The sequence below is a fragment of the Rana temporaria genome, chromosome 2 (assembly GCF_905171775.1).
Source record: "Rana temporaria chromosome 2, aRanTem1.1, whole genome shotgun sequence".
NCBI lineage: Eukaryota > Metazoa > Chordata > Amphibia > Anura > Ranidae > Rana > Rana temporaria.
Window position 1 is genome coordinate 455,471,940 of NC_053490.1, and position 13,495 is coordinate 455,485,434.

A 13,495-nucleotide genomic window follows, 5' to 3' on the forward strand; every position below is an offset into this window, starting at 1 on the left:
TGGGCAGGAGGGGGTTAAAGTGCCTGGTATTGAAGTGGTTAAGAAATATATCTGCCACCCAACTTGGCTCTTCTCAACAATGTATTTTCAAATGATGCAATTACAATGGATTGTCCTGCAGTTCTATTTAATGCTGTTATATGGCGGATATTCTAAAAACAATGGAGGGCTGCTTAGAAAGACAGAGTGTACATAATTAACCACCTGCCATCCGGCCGCTGACTATTTACAGCCACAAGGTGGCTCTAATCTGCCAGGAGGCCATCAATATACGGCCTCTGGCCGCACGCTCTCTGCGTCACACAGGTGCCGATGTGCGTGCCTGGCGGCCGATCCCGACCTGCGATCGGCAGTCACAGAGCCAGGAACGTGGATCTCTGTGTGTAAACAAAGAGATCCACGTCCTGTTAGGGAGAGGAGACCAATGGTGTGTCCCTTGTATATAGGGACAACCATCGGTCACCTCCCCCAGTCAGTCCCCTCCCCCCACAGTAAGAATCACCTAGCAGGGAACATATTTAACCCCTTGATCGCCCCCTAGTGTTAACCCCTTCCCTGCCAGTCACATTTATACAGTAATCAGTGCATTTTTACACTGTTCGCTGTATAAATGTGAATGGTCCCAAAAATGTGTCAAATATGTCCGATGTGTCTGCCGTATTATCGCAGTCGTGACAAAAATCGCAGCTCGCTGCCATTACTAGTAAAAAAAAATAATAATAAAAAAAAGTAATAATTCTATCCCCTATTTTGTAGGCGTTATAACGTTTTAACGTTCCACTGCCCAGTGGCGTTGCTAGGGGGGTGCGGGGGGTGCGGGCCGCACCGGGTGACACCCACTAGAGGGGTGACACCATCCCGATTTAAAAAAAAAAATCATGACCAGAGGTGCAGGTGGCTGTGTAATGTAAAAGGGGTGCAGTGATGCAGGGTGTTGTGTAATGTAAAAGGGTCCAGAGGTGCAGGGGGCTATGAGATGTAAAGGGGGCCAGTGATGCAGGGTGTTGTGTAATGTAAAGGGGTCCAGAGGTGCAGGGGGCTATGTGATGTAAAGGGGTGCAGAGGTGCAGGCGGCTGTGTAATGTAAAAGGGGTGCAGTGATGCAGGGTGCTGTGTAATGTAAAGGGGTCCAGAGGTGCAGGTGGCTGTGTAATGTAAAAGGGTCCAGAGGTGCAGGGTGCTGTGTAATGTAAAGGGGTGCAGAGGGCTGTGTAGTGTAAAAGGGTCCAGAGGTGCAGGGGGCTATGTGATGTAAAGGGGTGCAGAGGTGCAGGCAGCTGTGTAATGTAAAAGGGGTGCAGTGATGCAGGGTGCTGTGTAATGTAAAGGGGTCCAGAGGTGCAGGTGGCTGTGTAATGTAAAAGGGTCCAGAGGTGCAGGGTGCTGTGTAATGTAAAGGGGTGCAGAGGGCTGTGTAGTGTAAAAGGGTCCAGAGGTGCAGGGAGCTATGTGATGTAAAGTGGTGCAGAGGTGCAGGCGGCTGTGTAATGTAAAAGGGGTGCAGTGATGCAGGGTGCTGTGTAATGTAAAGGGGTCCAGTGATGCAGGGTGCTGTGTAATGTAAAAGGGGTGCAGTGATGCAGGGTGCTGTGTAATGTAAAGGGGTCCAGAGGTGCAGGTGGCTGTGTAATGTAAAGGGGTCCAGAGGTGCAGGGTGCTGTGTAATGTAAAGGGGTGCAGAGGGCTGTGTAGTGTAAAAGGGTCCAGAGGTGCAGGGGGCTATGTGATGTAAAGGGGTGCAGAGGTGCAGGCGGCTGTGTAATGTAAAAGGGGTGCAGTGATACAGGGTGCTGTGTAATGTAAAGGGGTCCAGTGATGCAGGGTGCTGTGTAATGTAAAAGTGGTGCAGTGATGCAGGGTGTTGTGTAATGTAAAAGGGTCCAGAGGTGCAGGGGGCTATGAGATGTAAAGGGGGCCAGTGATGCAGGGTGCTGTGTAATGTAAAGGGGTCCAGTGATGCAGGGTGCTGTGTAATGTAAAGGGGTCCAGAGGTGCAGGGTGCTGTGTAATTTAAAGGGGTGCAGAGGGCTGTGTAGTGTAAAAGGGTCCAGAGGTGCAGGGGGCTATGTGATGTAAAGGGGTGCAGAGGTGCAGGTGGCTGTGTAATGTAAAAGGGGTGCAGTGATGCAGGGTGCTGTGTAATGTAAAGGGGTCCAGTGATGCAGGGTGCTGTGTAATGTAAAAGGGGTGCAGTGATGCAGGGTGCTGTGTAATGTAAAGGGGTCCAGAGGTGCAGGTGGCTGTGTAATGTAAAAGGGTCCAGAGGTGCAGGGTGCTGTGTAATGTAAAGGGGTGCAGAGGGCTGTGTAGTGTAAAAGGGTCCAGAGGTGCAGGGGGCTATGTGATGTAAAGGGGTGCAGAGGTGCAGGCGGCTGTGTAATGTAAAAGGGGTGCAGTGATGCAGGGTGCTGTGTAATGTAAAGGGGTCCAGTGATGCAGGGTGCTGTGTAATGTAAAAGGGGTGCAGTGATGCAGGGTGCTGTGTAATGTAAAGGGGTCCAGAGGTGCAGGTGGCTTTGTAATGTAAAAGGGTCCAGAGGTGCAGGGTGCTGTGTAATGTAAAGGGGTGCAGAGGGCTGTGTAGTGTACAAGGGTCCAGAGGTGCAGGGGGCTATGTGATGTAAAGGGGTGCAGAGGTGCAGGCGGCTGTGTAATGTAAAAGGGGTGCAGTGATGCAGGGTGCTGTGTAATGTAAAATGGTCCAGAGGTGCAGGGTGCTGTGTAATGTAAAGGGGTGCAGAGGGCTGTGTAGTGTAAAGGGTCCAGAGGTGCAGGGGGCTATGTGATGTAAAGGGGTGCAGAGGTGCAGGGGGCTGTGTAATGTAAATGGGTCCAGAGGTGAAGGGGGCTGTGAGATGTAAAGGGGTCCAGTGATACAGGGTGCTGTGTAATTTTAAAGGGGTCCAGTGATGCAGGGTACTGTGTAATGTAAAATGGTCCAGAGGTGCAGGGTGCTGTGTAATGTAAAGGGGTGCAGAGGGCTGTGTAGTGTAAAGGGTCCAGAGGTGCAGGGGGCTATGTGATGTAAAGGGGTGCAGAGGTGCAGGCAGCTGTGTAATGTAAAAGGGGTGCAGTGATGCAGGGTGCTGTGTAATGTAAAGGGGTCCAGAGGTGCAGGTGGCTGTGTAATGTAAAAGGGTCCAGAGGTGCAGGGTGCTGTGTAATGTAAAGGGGTGCAGAGGGCTGTGTAGTGTAAAAGGGTCCAGAGGTGCAGGGAGCTATGTGATGTAAAGGGGTGCAGAGGTGCAGGCGGCTGTGTAATGTAAAAGGGGTGCAGTGATGCAGGGTGCTGTGTAATGTAAAGGGGTCCAGTGATGCAGGGTGCTGTGTAATGTAAAAGGGGTGCAGTGATGCAGGGTGCTGTGTAATGTAAAGGGGTCCAGAGGTGCAGGTGGCTGTGTAATGTAAAGGGGTCCAGAGGTGCAGGGTGCTGTGTAATGTAAAGGGGTGCAGAGGGCTGTGTAGTGTAAAAGGGTCCAGAGGTGCAGGGGGCTATGTGATGTAAAGAGGTGCAGGCGGCTGTGTAATGTAAAAGGGGTGCAGTGATGCAGGGTGCTGTGTAATGTAAAGGGGTCCAGTGATGCAGGGTGCTGTGTAATGTAAAAGGGGTGCAGTGATGCAGGGTGTTGTGTAATGTAAAAGGGTCCAGAGGTGCAGGGGGCTATGAGATGTAAAGGGGGCCAGTGATGCAGGGTGCTGTGTAATGTAAAGGGGTCCAGTGATGCAGGGTGCTGTGTAATGTAAAGGGGTCCAGAGGTGCAGGGTGCTGTGTAATTTAAAGGGGTGCAGAGGGCTGTGTAGTGTAAAAGGGTCCAGAGGTGCAGGGGGCTATGTGATGTAAAGGGGTGCAGAGGTGCAGGCGGCTGTGTAATGTAAAAGGGGTGCAGTGATGCAGGGTGCTGTGTAATGTAAAGGGGTCCAGTGATGCAGGGTGCTGTGTAATGTAAAAGGGGTGCAGTGATGCAGGGTGCTGTGTAATGTAAAGGGGTCCAGAGGTGCAGGTGGCTGTGTAATGTAAAAGGGTCCAGAGGTGCAGGGTGCTGTGTAATGTAAAGGGGTGCAGAGGGCTGTGTAGTGTAAAAGGGTCCAGAGGTGCAGGGGGCTATGTGATGTAAAGGGGTGCAGAGGTGCAGGCGGCTGTGTAATGTAAAAGGGGTGCAGTGATGCAGGGTGCTGTGTAATGTAAAGGGGTCCAGTGATGCAGGGGGCTGTGTAATGTAAAAGGGGTGCAGTGATGCAGGGTGCTGTGTAATGTAAAGGGGTCCAGAGGTGCAGGTGGCTTTGTAATGTAAAAGGGTCCAGAGGTGCAGGGTGCTGTGTAATGTAAAGGGGTGCAGAGGGCTGTGTAGTGTACAAGGGTCCAGAGGTGCAGGGGGCTATGTGATGTAAAGGGGTGCAGAGGTGCAGGCGGCTGTGTAATGTAAAAGGGGTGCAGTGATGCAGGGTGCTGTGTAATGTAAAATGGTCCAGAGGTGCAGGGTGCTGTGTAATGTAAAGGGGTGCAGAGGGCTGTGTAGTGTAAAGGGTCCAGAGGTGCAGGGGGCTATGTGATGTAAAGGGGTGCAGAGGTGCAGGGGGCTGTGTAATGTAAATGGGTCCAGAGGTGAAGGGGGCTGTGAGATGTAAAGGGGTCCAGTGATACAGGGTGCTGTGTAATTTTAAAGGGGTCCAGTGATGCAGGGTACTGTGTAATTTTAAAGGGGTCCAGTGATGCAGGGTACTGTGTAATTTTAAAGGGATCCAGTGATGCAGGGGGCTGTGTAATGTAAAGGGGTCCAGTGGTGCAGGGGGCTGTGTAATGTAAAAGGGTCCAGAGGTGAAGGGGGCTGTGAGATGTAAAGGGGTCCAGTATACAGGGTGCTGTGTAATTTTAAAGGGGTCCAGTGATGCAGGGTACTGTGTAATTTTAAAGGGATCCAGTGATGCAGGGGGCTGTGTAATGTAAAGGGGTCCAGTGATGCAGGGGGCTGTGTAATGTAAAGGGGTCCAGTGATGCAGGGGGCTGTGTAATGTAAAGGGGTGCAGGGTACTGTGCAATGTAAAGTGGTCCAGAGGTGCAGTTGTGGAGAGGGGTACACAGTAGTAACAAAAAGATATTGAAGGATGCAGAGGTATGCAGGGGGCACAGTGGGGTGTTTTTACATTTTAACGTGTGGGGGGGGGGTGCCAGATATTGGATCCGCCCCGGGTGCCAAATGCTCTAGGTACGCCCCTGGCCTATAGGCTCCTGAGATGTGAATTCCGGTTCTGGAGAAAGAGAGGTGGGGGGAGGGGACAAAGAAAAATGGATAGAACGCACAAGAAAGATGGATAGGGAGAGAGAGAAAAGGGGAAGAAAGGAGAACAGAGAGCAAACAGTAGGGTAAAAAATATTTGAAATTTTTTATTGGGGGGGGGGGGGGGTGACACCATATTTTACCGCACCAGGTGACACCAACCCTAGTGACGCCACTGCCACTGCCATCACAGTAGTTCTACATTTCTTCCCCATAGACTTGTAACTGGTCAGTTTATGGAACAACAGCATCAGGCTTTCAAAGAGCTCTATTAACCATGACAGAATCTTACAGGAATTCCTCTGTGCATTTTGTTACAATTAAAATGAAAACAAGAAAACTTATTGTCTGAGATACATCAGCCATGTGACAATAATAAAGCACCAAATACAAAGTTCAATGCACTCAGTCATCTCCTGGGTGCAGTCCTACCAACCAAACAACATACTGAATATAGGAAACCATTCAAAGGAATCTTTCATCTGGGCCGGTATTCATTTGAAATGGACCAGTGCTATGTGGAATGGTCTGTCGCTGCTACAAATAGATTGCAAAAAGATCATCTGGTATTGAGATTTCAGGGTGGATGTTCTAAAGATGTTTCTCTTTACCTATAGAATTATGCAATCTTCTGAATCAATTAAACCTGTTATCGGCAAAGTGAAAGATGCCAATTTCTACACGATTCACATTTTCAAATACCTTCCTTCTCCCCATTGATAAGGACTAAAGGTTTTCTACATTAATCATTCTTAGGCCCCATACACACGAGAGGATTTATCCGCGAATACGGTCCAGCGGACCGTTTCCGCGGATAAATCCTCTCGAGGATTTGTGCGGATTTCCATGCGATGGAGTGTACACACCATCGCATTGAAATCCGCGCCGAAATCCTCTGGTGATGACGTGTCGCGCCGTCGCCGCGATTATGACGCGGCGACGTGCTCGACGCTGTCATATAAGGAATTCCACGCATGCGTCGAATCATTACGACGCATGCGGGGGATCCCTTCGGACGGATGGATCCGGTGAGTCTATACAGACCAGCGGATCCATCCGTTGGGATGGATTCCAGCGGATAGATTTGTTTAGCATGTCAGCAAATATTTATCTGCTGGAATCCATCCCAGGGGATAAATATCCGCGGAAAAAGATCCGCTGGAGTGTACACACCATAAGATCTATCCGCTGAAACCCATTCGCTGGGATTTTTCAGCGGATGGATTCTATCGTGTGTATGGGGCCTAAATGTTACAGTTAAGGCGTCTCAAAATGCTATCAAGACCCACAGGTTTTTTAGGTCTACACCTAACTACTCTATCTACACTAACCTGCCAGGACTTATCAAATATATTAAGTATATCAAATGCCATACTCATGAATCTCATTTTGGAAAATTGTATTAAATATCGGGGTTATGCTTTATTGCAACTATGTGCTACTTGTCACAAATACAAAATATTCCATTTATTCAGGTCTAAAGCCCTGTACACACGATCAGTTTGTCCGATAAAAACAGACCGATGGACCGTTTTCATCGGACAAACCGATCGTGTGTGGGCCCCATCGGTTTGTTTTCCAACAGTGAAAAAAATAGAACATGTTTTAAATTTTTCCTATGGATAAAAAAAACAATAGAAAAATCTGATCGTCTGTGTGGAAGTCCATCAGTCAAAAATCCACATTTTTTTTCACAAACGTGTTTATGCAAGGCAGGCTTGACAGGAATCACATTGAGAAAAACTTCGTTTTTTTCCATGACATAGATAACGGTCGTGTGTACCCGGCATAAGACTTTGTAAGAACAGTCACAGTCCTTGGAGCTCTGGAGGGTTGGATGCCAGAGGTTGCTACAAGGACTGGAGCTAGGCAAAATGTCCTACACATATAGGCGTGTGCACAGGGTGTGCCAGGTGTGCCTGGGCACACCCTAATCACCCTGTGCTGTGCAGGTTCCTCCTGCTGCTTGGCTACAGAGAAAGGGACTGGGGAATCTCTGTCTCAAGTCCCTTTCTATGTCTCTAAAGTGAGACATCAGGGGTCTGTTTAGACCCCTGATATTTCACCAAAGCCCCCCAATGGAGCTCCAAAAATGTTTAAAAATAATAAAGAATTCTTGAAAGAAAATATTGTAAAAAAATACTGACACAATCCACTGCTCTATGGACACAACATCTTCCCCACTGACACTGTCCATTGCCCTACTGATATATTTACACACACGCATATGTGTTTGAGCTTTGGGGTGCACACCCCAAAGCAATAGGCTACGCTCACCTATGCCTACACACAATGTGCAGAGACAGCTCAGCAACCAGCTTTCATTCTACACTCTTTAGTGAAAGGGGTCCTTCTCCAGCCTAGCTTCCTATGGTAGTGTCCTCCAGCAGCAATCAGCCACCAGGCTTAGGGAGACCTGGCCAGACAGAGAAAATACATTTCTGCTTGAACGGGTACAGCAGGGATGCCTAACCACCGGTGTGGCCCGCCGCCTTTTGCTCTGTGATGGTGGGTCGGCAAGTCCAGATCAGGGGTTCCTGATCAACCATCCCCGAGCATCACTGAGAATAATGGAGATAGAGATGGCTTGAGGAAGCAGAGCTGATGCTTCCTGTATAGCGTAGGTTCCTGCCACAGGCAGAGTGATACCAAATGTACTCCACTTGGGACAGGAGCGATACAGGAAGCATCAGCTCTGCTCTCTACTGCAGCAGCATGCTTCCTCTAGCGCCGGCTTTTTTCACACTGATGCTCGGGAATGGTGGGTTGGGAAACAGCCAGCAATACCCACCAACAGGACCCACCAACAGTACCCGCCAGCAGTACCAACCAGCAGTAACCACCAACAGTATCTGCAAGCAGTTCCAGCCAGCAGTACCCACCAGCAATAACAACCAGCAGTACCCACCAGCAGTACCAACCCTGGAGGACAGCCAGCAAAAGCCACCAGACATACCCGCAGCAGCTGGCAATACATGCAGGAACCCGAAGGAAGAAGTGACAATTGCGGTCAGCTGAGGTGCAGGAAAACCTCAGTGCATCAATGTGAAAGCAGCCTTAGGCCCCTTTCAAACAATTAGTCCAATCTGGTCCACCTGTCTGTTTTTCAGGAGGACCCAGTCAAACCCTCCATTCACCTCCAATCTGATCCACTTAAAAAAAAAGGGGGGGAGGGATCCATCCCCTTCTGGCTGGGCAGATTGTATCGAAGGGCCCATAGAGTAGAGTGGGCTGTGTCCGTGTCTGTTCTGCATATGCAGCGTGGACACGGACCTGTCGCCTGCCCGCTGCACTCATTGTGGCCCACTTCCAATTACCAAGTGGCTAAGGTGTCTCTTGCTTCTCAAAGGGTTGGGCACCCCTGGGCCGCATAGTACGTAACACGTAACTTCTGGTTGTTGGAACACAAACGGCGTCCCCTCTTTTTACTGGGCAAATTGAGTTTTTATTGCTAAATTTTTTCTATGGAATAAAATACTTTTATATATTACACCATGAGGAGCTTCTTCTTCTCTTTTTGAACCACGTTGTTAATCGTTGATAAACATTGTGCATATCGTGTTTACACCACTTTTCCAACCCCTTTGGCTAATCAACAGCTTTTATTTTAATTGGAATAGTCAAACACAGGGCCTTCACACTGATATCCACTACCAGAATTGGCAATGTAGAGGGTCACATGACAGCAAATTCATGTAAGTGTTTATGGGTTCTGGGTGCAAACAGGTTGCTTTTTTCGTTGCTTTTTTGCCTGAAATTTTATTATTTTCTCAACAGCAAAAAAATCTATTTGTCACTCTTGTGTTGTTTGAGGACAGCATGCTATAATCCAGAATTTTGTTTAAAAAAAAATTAAGCTCCACTATAATATTTTCAGTGAAAGTCCCATACACAGTAGGAGAGCATATAATGTGGAAAATAGGTGCTTTCTGGTACTCAGCATTCTTACAAAGTACATTTTGTGCACATACCTCTTATGTAGCTTGATGAATGGCAGCACAGTTCGTGCAGCTCCAATAATTTTTTTTGTAAAGTGCCAAAAACATATTTTTCTTGTAGCATAGAAACTAATATATATATATATATATATATATATATATATATATATATATATATATATATATACAGTACAATGGAAATTGTAGATTCACACTGAAGGCATCAAAACTATGAATGAACACATGTGGAATTATACATAACAAAAAAGTGTGAAACAACTGAAAATATATTTCATATTCTAGGTTCTTCAAAGTAGCCACCTTTTGCAGCAGACACATTTCTAGAACTGTGTGAATCAGGCCTTCATGATGAAAAATTCCCAAGGCGCATAAGTCGCGTCACCAGTTTTGCGTAAATAGCCGACCTGCGAGTCGGCTCTATACGGCACCTGCGCCCCGCCGTGTAGAGCTAACTGCGCATGGCGCCGCATAGAGCCGACTCGCAGGTCGGCTATTTACGGAAAACTGGTGACGCGACTTATGCGCCTTGGAAAGTTTTTCACCAGACGTCAGTCATCTACCTCTGAATAGGAACGCCCAGTCCCGTGGGAATCAGAACCCGGAAGACGGAGGGAAAATAACAATAAAACGTTATATACGGCAAAAAAAAAAAATACCGGCATACTGTACATGTCCGAATTATGCTGGATGTAATGTTATATAATTGTTTTAGGGTGAACCTCCACTTTAGTGTGAACAAAGTCCAACAAATAATCTATGAAAAAAAGTTGCACTGAGTGAACATTATTGTGAATTGTGAAGTCCAACAGGTGATCTATGAATCCAACAGATCAAAAGAAAACAAAAGTGCTGTATAAAGTGCTTAGTGCAAATGGATATCCTCCACCAAGTGACGTCACCAACATATAGTCAGGATGTACTCTTACCCCTCTATTACAGAAGGTCAAATGCGCGTTGGGAAATATCAGCTCCAGGCATCAATAAGGAAGTAGTGCAGGCAGTACACGTCTCTCCAGCTGTTCCTTTTGCAGAAAAAAACTCATGTCAGACAAGCAACACCCAAAAGACAATAAATAGGGCTTCCAATAGTGTTAAACCTTTTTAAAGGTGTTTATTCAAAATAAATGCACTAAACAGAAGGTGCATTAAAATATAAAAAAAACTACAGCATAGGATTAAAAAGTCGCAGTGACAAGGATAGCATCTCCTTGCCCGACCGGTTTTCGTCACGATCGGACTGCTTCCAGGGCATTATTAGACGTATTCAGGGCTTTTTTTCAGGGGGAACTTGGGGTAACTCAGTTCCACCACCTCTGGCTCAGACCCTTTGGTGCCTGCTCACCACAATCACTTGTAAACACAGAAGTCTGGTTTCTGTGTTTACAAGTGACAGCTCTGCACTCTGTGTGTAACCCCTGAACTCTACACTCTGTATGTAATGCAATCCTGGTATTTAATGCCCCTTTAAGACCCTTCTACTGTATGTCAAATTTGAATGGGGTCGTGGTTGAGTTCCTGCACCTATTTTTTGAGAAAAAAAGCTCTGGACGTATTGCATAGTAATTTTCATTGGGAGGGTCTGGTGCATTATTGATCAGCTGGTGCGTTCTAATGGTGAAGCATCAATGTCAGCATTTCTTTGATTAACCCTTAAAGAGTATTATTTTAGCTAAACTTCATTTCTATTGCAGATGAAGACGACACATCTCAATCATCCAGCACTTACCAACACACCTTAAGATATTTTATGCCTCATCAGTGCTCATCCATGCCGCATTCAAGCTACATCGGTGCTCATCCTGACAATGCATATTGGGCCTCTGTATGGGGCCAGGCTGTGTAGAAGTCTCACATATGTGGTATCGCCATACTCAGGAGTAGCAGAATGTATATTGGGGTGTCATGTTTGCTATGTACATGCTATGTGATAATAAGGTAATATCTTATAAATTGACAACTTTGCGTAAAGTGTTTTTTTTCCATGTGTTCCAAAAACTTGTGGCAATAAATGACATGTTCAAAAGACTAATTATGCCTTATAGAATATACATTGGGGAGTTTGCTTTCCAAAATGGGTTCATTTTTTGGACGTTTCCATTGTCCTGGTGCTCCTGGGCCTTCAAATTTGTAATAGGTAATCAAGAAATTAAATGTGTAATTTATGTCCCTAGAACACCTGATGTTGCTTCCTGCATGTTGGGGCTCTGTATGTGGCCAAGGAAACAAAAAAGGGAAGCGCTACCTAAGTGCAATATGTCAGATACTATGTTTAATCTCAAAAGAAGTGCACTTACAATACACAATTACAAAACAGGCTCATCAGGGTCTCATGATGCGCAGTGCGATCCGGTCTCAAGTCCATCTAGATCAGGGGTCTCAAACTCAAATTACCTGAGGGCCACAAGACAAGTTTTCATATCCCATGGGGGGCCGCATACAAACTTTCAAACTTCAAAAACAACAGTACTGGTGTCAGCGAACACATTATTAACCCCCAGCACTGGTGTCAGCGAGCGCATTATTACCACCAGCACTGGTGTAAGCGGACACATTTTTACCCCCAGCACTGGTGTCAGTGGATGCATTATTAACCCTGACCACTACACTGTACACCGACCACTACACATCACACTGACCACTACACACTGACCACTACACACTGACCACTGCACACTGACCACTGCACACTGACCACTGAACACTACACACTGACCACTGAACACTGCACTACACGATGACCACTACACTACACACTCACCACTACACTACACGATAACCACTACACACCCCACTGACCACTACACACTGACCACTCACCATCAGGGCACAGCACATCAGGTCACAGAGCCCAGCACATTAGGGTACAGGGCACAGGGCACAGCGCACATCAGGGTACAGAGCCCAGCACATCAGGGTACAGGGCACAGCACATCAGAGCACAGCACAACAGGCCACATCAGGACAAGGCACATGGCACATCAGGGCATAGCACATCAGGACAGGCGGTAAAGAGGCATTATGTTGTCACTGAGACTCGGGTGATCACCGATCCGAGTAAGGGGCCGATCCCGACCCCTTACCGCGTGATCAGCTGTCAGCCAATGACAACTGATCATGTGATGTAAACAAAAAATCGGTAATCCTTTTTTTTTCTCCTCACGCTGACAGCGTGAGGAGGAAACAAAGCCGATCACTGGTTCGTGCACAAGGGACACCGGTCCCGAAGAGGAAGGAGACAGATGTTCCTCATCAGTGCCAGTTGCCAGTGCCAGCTGCCAATTGCTACCTGCCAGTGTCCACAGTGCCACCTATCAATGCCCACATTACCACCCATCAATGCCCACAAGTGCCACCTATCAATGCCCACAAATGCCACTTCTCAATGCCCACCAGTGATGCCAATCAGTGCCACCTAGCATTGCTGCCTATCAGTTTAACCTACCAGTGCCTATCATTGCCACCCATCAGTGCCCATCACTGCCACCCATCAGTGCCCATCACTGCCACCTATCAGTGCCCATCACTGCCACCTATCAGTGCTTCCTATCAATGCCACCTATTAGTGCCTATTCTCAGTGCCTACCAGTGCCACCTATGAATGCCCTTCAGTGACACCTCTCAGTGCCACCTCTCAGTGCCGCCCACCAGTGCCGCCTTATCGTGCCCACCAGTGCCGCCTTATCGGTGCCCATCAGTGCAGCCCATCGGTGCCCATCAGTGCAGCCCATCGGTGCCCATCAGTGCAGCCCATCGGTGCCCATCAGAGCAGCCTCATCAGCGTACATTAATGAAGGAGAAAAATTACCTGTTTTATAACAAAATATAAAAAATATATATATATTTTTTTTAAATCTGTCTTTTAATTTTTTTTTAACAAAAAATGAAAACCACAGATGATCAAGGTGATCAAATACCACCAAAAGAAAGCTCTATTTGGGGGGAAAAAACTATAAAAATTTCATTTGGGTACAGCGTTGTATGACCATGCAATTGTCATTCAAAGTGCATCAGTGCTGAAAGCTGAAAATTGGTCTGGGCAGGAGGGGGTTTAAGTGCCCAGTAAGCAAGTGGTTAAATTATAGGTATATCCAGCAATGGCCTAAGGTTCAATCCATTATAATTTTTTATCTTTGATAAAATACATGCAAAGTGCTGCATATACATACATATTCTGGATTGTCTGTAAAACATTATATTGTAATTATAAAAGCTCCCTTCCTATTTACTATTCACAATCAAAAGATTTCATTAGCTGAGAAA